At 38.9% G+C, this 13168-nt stretch overlaps 1 protein-coding gene across 15 annotated transcripts in view; it reads left to right on the top strand.

The window, feature by feature from the left end:
- The window catches only part of DGKB (diacylglycerol kinase beta), a 1339752-nt gene that overhangs the window by 456088 nt on the left and 870496 nt on the right, over nt 1-13168 (top strand). For 6 of the 15 annotated variants that reach the window (XM_042248425.1, XM_042248424.1, XM_042248422.1 and 3 more), the window contains exon 1: nt 317-534. The exons of 3 other annotated variants lie outside the window; for them this stretch is intronic. The gene's annotated coding sequence lies outside the window, so the exon portion shown is untranslated. Of the gene's footprint in view, nt 1-316; nt 535-709; nt 1069-13168 lie in introns of those variants that run through there. 6 more of the 15 variants (XM_042248426.1, XM_042248423.1, XM_027968496.2 and 3 more) reach the window with 1 other exon arrangement.

Genomic DNA, 13168 nt, shown 5'->3' with positions numbered 1-13168 from the left:
TCATCCTCATCCATCCCCTAATCACCTGTTCCCAGGTTACCAAGTCCGAATATAGAAAGAGTGTGTAGCTGCTAGTTTCTAGAAGTGGGTTAGGCAGGTCATTGATGAACAATGACCCATCAAGGACTTTCGTTGGCTGAAGGGAGAGACAGACAGGTATCAGGTTTCCTGTTGGAGGGGAATTGTATTCTGAATGGTAGTAATTGCCGTGAATCAAGCTCAGTGCTTCAACGACAGCCACTCATACCTGTCCAGTCTCCTCCCTTGTCTTATAACTGGTCCAGCAGTTAAATAGCTGTAGAGCACCATCTCCTGTCTCATTTTCCCTGAGTTCCAACAGCAGTAGTAGCAACAGCAGCTGTAGAAGCGGCAGCCAGATAGGCAAGGCTGTTGCTTGCAGCCGCTGCGTGGATCGCCTCCTCCTAGCTACACACACACACACACACAGACGCACACACACTTCAATATCAACGCATCTTGCTATAAATCAAGGACTCAAAGACACGAGAGAAGAGCATTAGTCATGGACAACAGGTATTTCATCTCTGACAAATTCCTCCCGATGCTTATTGGTATGGATAATAAAATAATCATTCGTGATACCTAGTTGGGAGCCTGGAGGCGGCCGCGGTAGAGGAGGGGGGAAGTGGGAGGAGTGAGGGGTGGGGAGGGGGGCTGCCAAGATGACTTTGAGGCTCCGGAAACCTCCAGCTTTCAGCCTCCGCGGTTTTTGAGTTGCAAATTGTCAGGAACCGGGAGGCTGCCGGCAGCCCGTGTTGTTGACTGGAAGTGGATTTCCATCTCTCAGACACTAGTTAGACTGGGCTGGGTGTTCTGGAAGGGGGGTGGAAGTCGAGAGGAGGAGATGCTGTGAGCAGAGTTCTTGAAGCTCCACTCCTCTGGGGAAGGAGCTGAGAGGGAGCCTTCTGACTGAGCGGAGCGTGTGAATTGGAAGGGATCCTGTTAGCTGGCGAGTCCCGGTTCCTCTCCGGAAAAGCAGCCGCTCTGGCTCCAGAGCTGTGCCCAGCCTTCGCCTGCATCACACTGCAGCAAGTTCAGCTCGACACGGTTGGTAATTTGAGTGGCTTCTGGGTATGTGGTGCGGGGGGAAGGGAAGCTGACCAGAAATGGCGAGGAAAGTTAGAAAAGCAGAGCTTTGGATTCTCCAGGAGATATTGAATCGGTTTGTCTCTTTGACTTCCGTCCTAGTTATGCTGTGACCGAGTTACTCTGTTAGGTACCTACGGACACTGCTTGTCGGGTAGGTCTGCAGGAAGCACCCTGTTTATGGTGATTTTTGGCAGCAACACTGGTAAACGCGTTTTCTAGATTTACTTACAAGAGTGGGCTTCTGAAAGTTGCTAATGCATAACAGCTTGCATTTTCAACAGAAAATTTGTGAGGAGGCTGGCTTAGATTTTCAAATGCCCAGTTAATTAAGTTTCATTCCAGACTTACTGGTAACCTGTAAAGAAGGCATCAAACAAAACAAGAGTCTTTGATTTACTTTATTAAGACGTGAAGTAGGTCCTTAAATAATTGCTAGGCAACAACCTGAGGCGACACTGATGATATGAGAAACATTCAAGTACTCTTTAGTGGGTACAGGATTTCCCCACTTTCTTACTCCAGCAATAATCTCTTCCACTTGCTAAACGGTGCCTTCTTTGAAATTTCTAAGTGTTGGTTTATTACATACATGGATTTATACTTAGATCCAAGCAGCACTGTGTTCACTGGAAAAAAAAAATGAGGCTTAAAAAACTTTTTAAGAAAATGACTTCTACTGGTTGCTCAAATTGCAGATAACCAACTTTTAAAAGGAGGTAGAAACAGGTCAGCCCATTGTAAAGCAAATGACCAAATGAATGTGAATACAAGCAGAGCATGAAAGGTCTTTTTCAAAAAGGAAACCAGGAATAATCTAAGAACACTGGGGTATTTCTAACCAGGTCCTCTCTTACACTGACTATATTTTTATAATAGAGAAAAAAAGAGGACTCTCAAGCAGAAAGAATATGTCACAAAAATACTAGATTTAGCTACAGGATAGTTGAAGACAATACTATGTTACTATAGTTTTCTCCAAGAAATATTAATGGAAAAGCAGAGGTTATCCAAAACATAATCCAGAATTTTGAGCTGAACACTTTCATGTACTGCCATAAATGCTATAGGTGGAAAGGGGTGTCAAAGCCTTATGAGGCAACTATTGTGAAATATAAAGTAATCGGAATTCTCTATTATTAGAAAAGAGGAAACAAAAGATCAGTCTTTTCCAATTATTTTAGTATAATAATCTCCAAATATTATAGTTTTCAGTTTTATCAATATTTGTCTAACTACCTGCATTTTTTTATAAACATATTCTGAATATAATTTAATTACTTTGCCTATGCATCTTAGGGATCTCCAGGTATATTTGTGTTCTTATTGCAATACACAGCTTGTTGGAGGTAGTCCATTCCACACATGCATAATTTCTCAGTGCAAAAAAACTTACATCACAAAGTCAAATATAATCCAGGGGATATATTTGTTATGATAGTGCATGCATGATGGTGGTTAAAGTTTTTAGCAAAAAAGAAAAAAAATCTATACAAAGACTAAAAGAATATGGTTGTGGTGAGTTTATAAGTAGTTCCCAGATAACTCTAGAATAAATCATTATCCGAACTTCAATAATTTAGCTAAAGAGAATAAAAATCAGCCTGAGAACCTGGTTGAAATTGATAAAAATTTAGATTGAATAGGAGTCCTTCAGGATCTCTTTAAAGAAAAAAACTTAGGCAGGTGGTATTGAGTTTGGGGAATACCTTTGCTCGGTATTTTGGTTGTCCTATTGGTAAACAAACCTCGTGTTATATCCGAGGAGAAGATTTGCAAAGCCATTTTTGGAATAAAATAATTATTTTGAAGTTTAAACCATTGGTAAGGTTTGCTGGAACAGAGTCTGAACTAGACAAGTATCCTGTGACTCATGCTTTTCCTTGCACACGTGAAAGAAGGAAGAGCTGTGGCCAGACAAGCTGGACGAAGATCATCTGGTCCCTCAATCTAACTCTGCCTACCAATCATGACTGTGACGTTGATATCCAGGCTTGAAATGATATTTTAAGAATATCCTTTCCTGGGTGCTTCTCTTCCTGGCTGGCCTCAGGAATAGAACTGTGCTTATGTATGCTTGGTACTCTAGCGTTATTCTCTTTATAAGAGTAACGCCTTTAGCTTAGAAGCACCTGCCTGGAGGGAGTTCTAGACAAGATATTGGTGAAGCCTCTTCCTAGTGTTCCTCTTGCATCCATGGCATTTTCTTTCTCTTGCAAAACACCAACACAAAATATGACCTCCAGTAAGAATCCCACCCACCTGTTCATCCTTAAGGTTTTGACTGTGAAGTAGGTTCAACTCCTTGATAGCTCCCTAAGTTATTTGCATGCGTGGTTTTCTCACCGTGTAACCCATTACAAGTTCCTGGTTATAGTGAGCAGTAATGGCAGGACTTAGGTTAAGCACTTTGTTTGCTTTATAATTGTAGTCAATTTACAGTATGAGTTTCAAGTGTATAACATAGTGGTTCAGTATTGTTATGATTGTGTTCCATTGAAAAATTATAAAATGTTGGCTGTATAACCTGAGCTGTATATTACATCTTTGTATTTTATTTATTTCAAACCAAGTAGTTTGTACCTTCCCCTGTCATGCCCTTCCCAAGGTTAAGCACTTTGAATATGTTTTCTCACTTATGGGATAAGAGCTACAGGAGAGAGATGGCATTCTCTCCCATTTATAAGAAATTCAGCCCCAGAGGGAATAAGCAAATTACCAAAAGAACATATTTAGTAATGGTGGGTTTGCATTAGCCCTCAAGTGTGACTAGCTCCAACCCTTCATCACTTTATCACTTTTGTTTTATTACAAAGGTACTCAACCATGGATCAAGTGGAATGAGCTGATTGTATTGTGGATGGTGTGGGCTCAGAGTGCTTGAAAAATTATATCAGTCAAGAGAGAACTCTTAGCTTTACTGATACCCAAGATTGAATCTGCTTAAATTGGAACCTAAATTGACCCTAAAACCAAATGTGGCATACTTTACAATTCCAATTTCAGTGTTCTGCTCTGGCTTCATGAATCACGAAACTGAAGCTGAGGGCATCTTTGCTGGGAAGAAAGATGATGGAGTTAATGTGAGAGTAAAATAAGGAGATCACATGGTTGGAGGCTGGGCTGAGACCTTGTCTAGATTCTGTGCTCTGGGGAACTCTTAAAAACAACCTCTTTGGGCTGTGTGTGGGGTGGAGATGTTTAAAAACACAGATAAAGCAGAGACTCAAAATATCTCCTTAAATAGGTCTGATTATAAAAGTTAGATTAGCCTTGTGTCCAGATAATCTCCTTTGTGTGTGTGTGCGTGTATGTGTGTTCAAGAGTAAAAATGATGATTCAAAGAAAAGTAGGGATAAAGACTAGATGATGTCTGAAGAGGAAAAACAGTGCTTGGAAATATCACTGGCTCTTGCATAATCACCTTCTGAAAATTTGCCAGGAAATGAAAGGCCATCTTTAACTGGTGAGGATAAAAGCAAAAATGGTTCATTTAGGTAAAATTTGAAGTGTTAAGAATAACATGATTACTGTCATTTGTCATCTCATCACAGAAGACAAATACTAACAAGGAATAAAATGAAAATGTTATGGGCATAACGCCAAACAATATTTTAAGATTGGTCTTTCTCAGCATGCTAAATTTAAACAGCTGAAATTCTTTTTTTTTAAGTATTATCTGAGTCAACAATTGGAAATGAATTTGCCTTGTAACAGGGAGTCTGTATTGCATTTTAAGTTTGAAACACAATGTCCTTGACTCAGTTATTTCTTATTGGCAACATGCCAGTCACTACAGATTAAGGAGCACGAAAGCTGTCATCTTCAAAATCAATGTATAAATGTACATGCTCCATAAGGAAAGGTGATGCTACTGAGCTGTTTTCATAGATCTGTATGGTGATGGGGCTTTGCAAATACATTCATGATGTCAGCCCTGATTCTTTCTCTTTTCTTTATCATTTGTGATACTGCCGGTGGAGGTTAGGAATAGAGTTAGTTTCAAGGGTTGATTTTTGAATGTGGTGCCTTGGCTTTCTTGCCCTCATATTTTAAAAATAGTGACAGTAACTTTTATTGTGTGCTTCCTACATGCTAGTTGCTTGTTTAAGCATTTTGAGCATATAATCTTGAAAATACTCTTATGGGATAATCCTATTATCATCATTTCCATTTTTATAAAGAGAACACTGATGCACAAGAGGGTTAAATGACTTACCACACAGTTAGAGACTAGGATCCAGCTGGGATGGGAACCCAACAGTCTGGCTCTGGAGCCCATGCTTTTAACCAAGAGCTCCAACCTACTCTAATCACTGGTTTGTTATGACCCTGCATGTTGCAAGCTATTTGGGACTTCCCTGGTGGCTCAGACGGTAAAGCGTCTGTCTACCTACAATGCAGGAGACCTGGGTTCGATCCCTGGGTTGGGAAGATCCCCTGGAGAAGGAAATGGCAATCCACTCCAGTACTCTTGCCTGGAAAATCCCATGGAAAGAGGAGCCTGATAGGCCACAGTCCATGGGGTTGCAAAGAGTTGGACATGACTGAGCAACTTCACTTTCACTTATGGCTATTTTGGGGCTTCCCTGGTTGCTCAGATGGGAAGGAATCTGTGTGCAGTGTAGAAGACCCAGGTTTGATCCCTGGGTCAGGAAGATTCCCCTGGAGAAGGCTATCTCTGTCTATAACTTCTTTCTGGATACAGTCAGTCTGTTAGGATTTACCTGCTGATGCATCTGTATCTCTTAAGCTTCTGCTCTAGTATCATCACCTTCTTGAATTCTGTTTGTATTCCACCACTGGCCCCACTGTCCTTCTCAATGGTTCCACTGAAATGTGTGCTTGACTTTAAAATTGAATATGCCACAGAAGGTTGAATAATCTTATCTATGGAAACCAAGCCTTTTTTATCTCTGGGACTTCAGTGCTGGTATACTGGATTCAAAGCTCTAATTCAATTCTATGAAAAAATTAGTCCCTTTCACAGGCTTTGCTGTTGTTCAGTCGCTAAGTCGTGTCTGCCTCTTTGCGACCCTATGAGCTATAGCCTGCCAGGCTCCTCTGTGTTCTCCAGGCAGGAATACTGGAGTGGGTTGCCATTTCCTTCTCCAGGGGATCTTATTGGCAGGCAGATTCTTTATCAGTGAGCCACAAGGGAGGCCCTTCACAGGCTTTACCCCTGCAAAGGAAGGCTAGAGAATAGTCTTTCAGTTGTAAGTTGCAAGGTCTGAGCCACGTAGTATATTTTAATACATTGAACTCATAATTATTATAAAATTACTTACAAGATATTTCTCACCCTGTCTGGAACTGCATATCTAGAACATAGGAGCTAATGTTTTATGATATGATAGATGTCATACTTATTTCCAAATCATAACATTGAAATTTGTAATGAGAGCTAGTTTATGGTACTAATGTATTTTTAAGGGGGAAAACAAATATTGGAATAAATTATCCATTAAAAATGTTTTGCTCTGTGGGACAATAAAGTTGCGAAATGGTGCTTTTTATAAATTGTTTGTTGAACTCTTTTTTGAGGAAAAGTCTTGAGGCTTTAATTCAGTCATTGCTCAAAAATATTGAGTCATATCTGTGACCAGACGATAGAAAGTTGACTACCACTAGAGAAAAATGAAGAAATGGATGAAGGTGAGAGTGAAAGTTGCTCCATTGTGTCCAACTCTTTGTGACCCCATGGACTATACAGTCCATGGAATTCTCCAGGCGAGAATACTGGAGTGGGTAGGCGACAGTACTGGAGTGGGTAGCCTTTCCCTGCTCCAGGGAATGTTCCCAACCCAGGGATAGAACCCAGTTCTCCTGCGTTGTGGGAGGATTCTTTACCAGCTGAGCCACCAAGGGAAGCCTGGATAATGGTGGGAAAATTAATCCCCATTTCTCCTCCTCCAAAAGAAGCATTTTCTGTTTATGGGATAATTTGGGTTTTACTTGGTAAATGATTTTTAAAATTTCTTTCAGTAAGTATGTAAATATTATAACAATGTGAACTAGATGGACATCACATAAGGCTTTCCAAAACACAATATTTTTATTAAAAATATCATCTTAGGTCAAATGATTCTATTTCAGTCTCTTTCTAATCCACATGAATTAGTTATGAAATATTAAATTATAACCAGGAAAAGGACAGATGGAATGAGAAGTACGGTAGCTATTTAAAATCTCTTTGAAATTCTGTCAACAGACTAATCTCTGGATAAGCTTTCCCCACTAAGGTGGCTAGGCCTTCTTTTGTAATATAATTACAATTAGGTTGAAAGAATCTTAGCTCATATCATAGTTTGATGATTCATCTTGAAGATGTGGAGAAGTTGACTCCATGTATAATTTCTGAACATGCAACAATGCTCATTTGAATTTCATTATTCCCTTCTTAGACACTATGATATAGGGGTTAAAACTTACATTTTATATTCAAATTGCCTGGCTGCAAATCTTTACTACTTGGATGACCTTGAGCAAGTTAGTTAAATTCTACGCTTTAGATTTCTCTTTGAAAAGCAGGGATAAATGAAAATGATACCCACTTCATAGAATTAAATGATTTAATCATGTAAGGGTCTGAGAACAGAAGGCACATAATAAATATTTAAAAGTATTAGTTATTTATTATTTCCTATTAATTTTGGGGATGTTGTCTTAGGTAAAGAATGAAATATCAATAACAGAGAAAACATTTGAAATAAAATCTAAATCTAAAAATAGTTTTTAATCTTAGTTTTATATTATTAAAAATATGACTCATAAAATCTATTAAATGTTATAATCAACATTCTCTATAGAGTCTTATTATTTTTCCCAAAAGGGTTTTGTTGAATTATAAAGAATGATAACAGTTAACCCTGATCATTTAAATAACACATGTAAACACCACCCATAGAGTGGCTGGCAAAATTTTAATTCACCTCCTCTTAACTAGAATCATAATAAGAGGTCTTTCATTTTCATTCTTCTTCTTAAAAATATAGTCACAGCTATCCCACTCCAGTATCATGCCTGGAGAATTCCATGGGCAGAGAGGCCTGACAGGCTACAGACCGTGGGGTTGCAGAGTCGGACACAACTGAGCGACTAACATATCTACATCATTCATTTAAGATACAGAATGATATTCTGTTTTCGTTGATATTGACTACTCTGCTGTTTATAGCCAAGCCTGCTGGAAAATGTGACCTCTTCTGTGAGGAGACTGATTACTCCCTAGATCAGCTCCTTTTGAATTGGATGAACTGGATAGAGGAAGAAACAGAGGTGCTGTGCAAAAGCATTATAGGATCCTTGACCTGAAAACAGGCTTAAAGCACAAAAGATGAGTTTGTAGTTTATTCAGCAAGTTGTTTTGCTGAGACAGAGAATGTAAGGAAAAGTTCTTCCTGGGCTTTTGACCAAGGAATCCCTTTGCTGCTTCCTTAATCAAAAGACACAAGAGCTGCGGAATTCTCACTTGCCTGCTCTTTGTAGTATATGTTGTAGAGATTGTCAGCAACACTCAACTATTTCTGGGAAATGTAAGGTTCAGTAGACATAATTATTAAAACCATCTCCTTAAGAAACACAACTCGTAACACCATGACACTGGATTCTGTTTCATCTCTCAGTCATGGATGGGCTACTGTCTTTGTCAGGCACTGGGCCAGACTCAGGGAAGGCAGTGGAAAATAATAGACAAGTTCCTATAGTACTGGCCTCATTTCACTGAGAGAGAAACAGGAAGCAGATAGATTAAACAAAGACCCCAGGGCGTGATTTATTGTTGTGGTTGTTATCGTTGTAATACATGCTATGAAAAAAAAACCAAAATGCTAAACAGAGAACAAAGATCCCATTTACTGGAGGACAAACTGGTTTCAAGACCCGTAAGAACTACTCTCCCCCACATCCCCCTCTTTTTTTTTTTCCTTTTTCATTATAGAACAAATTTCTAGTGTTCACAGTGAATAGAAGGGGATTATACACCTGAGATAATCCTTTAAACCAAGACAGATGAACTCATGGTGAATCAGAATTTCAGAATTATTGAGCAAAACATTTTCATTCAGGCCAAAACATGACTCCCACATTGCTTTTCCCTTTACCTTTATATTACAGGATTATTCAGCTCGTGGCAGCTTTTAAAGATGAGAAAAATGCATGTACTCAATGTTGCTTAGTAACTTCTCTTGCCTGTCATTTTGGGCTGCACATAAACAACTCGTAACTTCCCCACACTTGTCCCAAATTACTAGAATCGGGAAAGAGCACACAAGCTGATGAGTCACTTTGCAATCCTGTTGTTCCTAATAAGAGTTCTGATTACCAGGATGGGTGCTTTATTGTTATATAATGTTATTTGCCACGCCATATGTCAGAACTTTGTGTTTGGCAAGTAGAGGTTCCTTCCCTAAAACACATGGAAGAAAGCAAAGCATAAAAGCCTTTCATGGGAGGGCTGTTGTTTTGTTTTGGGTCTTTGGTTTTAAATGTGCTCTATCCAAAGTGTACTAGACAACATTCTGTGGGAGTAAAGTGGTAAGGTTTTTGAGCTTCAAATGGGGATTTTGTTTTGGAGCTACTAATGCTCCTTTCATTCAAACTGCCTGCAGAACTGCGTGGTGGCACAGCTGGTGTTGAGGTAACTATATTATCTTTGTGTGCTAAGTCACTTCAGGCATGTCCGACTCTCTGCAACCCTATGGACTGTAGCCTGCCAGGCTCCCCTGTCCATGGGATTCTCCAAGCAAGACTACTGGAATGGGTTGCCATGCCCTCCTCCAGGGGATTTTCCCAACCCAGGAATTGAACCTGTATCTCTTATATCTCCTCCATTGGCAGCTGGGTTCCTTACCACCTAGTGCCACCTGGGAAGCCCATATTATCTTTATAAGCTCACTTTCAAAAAAACCCCAAAAGAATGGTTTCAATGTGGCTGTAATAATTTTCCTATTCTGTTGGTTGAATTCTTGAAATTAATAACTTTGCAAAAAAGGAAACACTAAGAATCTGTTAGATTTGATGTATATGTCAATAGAATTGTAGTACTTTGTTGATCAAAATTTCTTTTCTGCTAAGAAGTGTCAGAGCTCTTTTGAAGGAGCTATACGTTGGTGAGTATCATGGGTGAAGAGGACGTGCCATACTCTCTGGGTCTTTGACATCTGTTTTGCTGATCCTAATAAGTTAAAATCCTAACTATCTCAAGAAATAAGGAAAAATTGTTTGAGAAATACCAATGTGTTTTAAGAGAAGAAAAGGGAAAGGAAGCTTTCCTTATCTAAACGTTGTTTAGTTGCTCAGTTGTGCCTGACTCTTTGCAATCTCATGGACAGTAGCCCGCCAGGCTTCTCTGTCCATGGGATTTTCCAGGCAAATATACTGGAGTGGGTTGCCATTCCTTTTCCTGGGGATCTTCCTGACCCAGGGATTGAACCCGCATCTCCTGCTTGGCAGGTAGATTCTTAACCAGTGTGCCACCTGGGAAACCCATCTACACATTAAGCAAAGTTAAATAGTTTTCCATATTAAGGATGTCTTACAATTCTTCAGATGCAAGTGTGTGTTAGATTCTCTTGGAGTGAGATTTAGTACAAACTTCTCTGACCTTATTTAATCACAGAATCCCTCTTTATGGAAGTATCTATTAATATATACTTGAAAACCCCAGAACACAATGTGTTGTTCTCATTTCCAAGCATCTACCATACATCAGATTAGTAAGTTCTGGGAAGAAAATTATAAATAGAATCTGGCCCTAACATTAAGTAGCTTCTAAATTGGGTGTTGCAGGAAGACACATAGATGTAGAAATTATAATATCGTGGCCTATGTGCAGCAATAAAAGTAGTTGCAGAGGCTTACCTGATTGCTATAGGAGATGAAGAAATAAGACACTAAGAAATTAATCACAGATCATTTAGAGTTTGAGTTGGGTCTTGAAGGAAATTTGGAATTTATCAAAAACAAGGACAATAAAAGTATCTGCAGGGATATATTCACAAAAGATCATTATTCTTTTACCCTCAAGTGGAAACCAGTATTCCTTTCGTTCATCCAGCACAACTCTTGAGTGAACAGTTGGCTACATGAGTAAAGAGATGAGAGCAGCAAAGAAGGGAAAGAGATATATAAATTGTGTGGTACAGATGGTAATTCATTCCTTTGAAATAGATAACAATTCATGAGAAAATAATGTAGAATGAGAAAGCATATAATTTAGGGAACACTTCTTGATGAATTCGAATATTTTTGAGTGTATTGGAGTAGATGGAATTGTGAAGAGGAAAATGAATCGTCACAGAGGAGGAAAACAGTGAGAGATTTGTGGTATTCCAAAGACCTGAGAAAAACCTCCCACAAGAAAGACGAAGTATTCATAGCTGCCAGATGTTGCTGAGAGGTTAAGATGAGGAGTGAAAAGAAAAAAAAATCCTTGGATTTGAACACGGGGGGCTCCATGCTGATCTTCCTTAACTAATGGTGTGATTGGGGTGAAGCCGACATAAAAAATGTGTTAAGGATTGAGTAGGAGCTCAGGAAATGGAGATAGAGTGACTCATGCTACATGTCTGTCTACAAAGCTTTTGAGAAAAGATAGGCTGGTTCTGAAGAATCATAGACATTTGAGGAAGCTTTTTCTTTTCTAATGTGGGAGATTCTTGAGCATGTTTACATAACTATGAGATGTTGAAATAATTAAAATGTAGAAGCTAAAGGGATGTTTGATGGATACCACAGAATGTGGAATTGAATTGGTGGCTTGGACCACGAGTAACATTCTCTATAAAGAAAGAGGAAAGGAAGGAGGAGAAGAACAATCTGAGTAGGTGTGCATGTTTTGTGGTGCTAAATTGAGGATATTTCTGGAATTTAAAATTATTTTGTAGAATTTGTACAAAGTGGAGAAAATTTAAAGTTTTTTGACAGTGCTGGAGACTTTATGATAAGAGAAATCTAGAATCTGGATTATATTGGGGGGCATTTAAGTAATCAATTTACAATGATAGTAGTAAATTACTGTTTATCACTCAATGTGTGACTCCTTTCAGCAGTTCAGGGTATGGCATAAAAACAGTTCATCTGAGACACATTGTTTCATTTTGCGTTGCTTTTTATATTATCATCCCCTACTGCCTTTGGTGGAGAAGGAAATGGCAACCCACTCCAGTGTTCTTGCCTGGAGAATCCCAGGGATGGGGGAGCCTGGTGGGCTGCTGTCTATGGGGTTGCACAGAGTCGGACACGACTGAAGCGACTTAGCAACAGCAGCAGCAGCAGCAGCAGCAGCAGCAACTGCCTTTGGTATCATCTGTCATGTTCTTTATTACTCTTTCAAATTTAGAAATCTGGATGACAGTTTTTTATATCTCCTATTTTGATAATGATTAATGAAAGTATATAGGTAGATAAGTCAATCAATACCCTACAGAAATTCCTTAGCCACCTTACCTTCGTTAACATACCACTCTGTTGCAGGTTAACCACTGGACAATGACTCCAGTCTGAATCTTGATATTACCTGAAATTTATCATGTTTGAGATAATGAATCATGAAGCAGTCATCACCTAATTCTCTCTACCTCCTACCAGTCTCTAGTACCTTGACATACCTTCTTCCAATGCTTTTTTTTCTCATTCACCTTTTCTATACTATTTGGGCAAGGCCTAGTATAAAACTTAAATAAATAACTCTTTGCTCAACCAGATCTTTATTCCTTTGTATTCTTTTCTTTCATTTTATATCTGACAAAATCTACCATCTCTCTATTGAGCACCCTGGCTTTGCTTTTTCACTTGGGGTACTGAATGCTAGTGAAAATTAAAAAAAAAAAAAAAAAGAAAACTAGTACCATAATAAATTTGTGATCTCCCATCTTAGTCTCATCTTTGTAATTCTTCAAGTGCCTATGTTTTATTTCCCTTACCATTCTCCACAGCAGTCTTCTCATAACCCTGCTGCACATGTACTGTATATTTCCTTAAGAAAAGAAACACTTGAATATCTGCAACCTTTCCTCTGTGTCATTTACTTTTTTGTACTGGCATTTAAATACTTTAATTA

The sequence above is a fragment of the Ovis aries genome, chromosome 4, assembly GCF_016772045.2.
Source record: "Ovis aries strain OAR_USU_Benz2616 breed Rambouillet chromosome 4, ARS-UI_Ramb_v3.0, whole genome shotgun sequence".
Lineage (NCBI taxonomy): Eukaryota > Metazoa > Chordata > Mammalia > Artiodactyla > Bovidae > Ovis > Ovis aries.
Note: the sequence above shows the minus strand (reverse complement) of the source record. Positions and strands in the feature narration are given on the sequence as shown.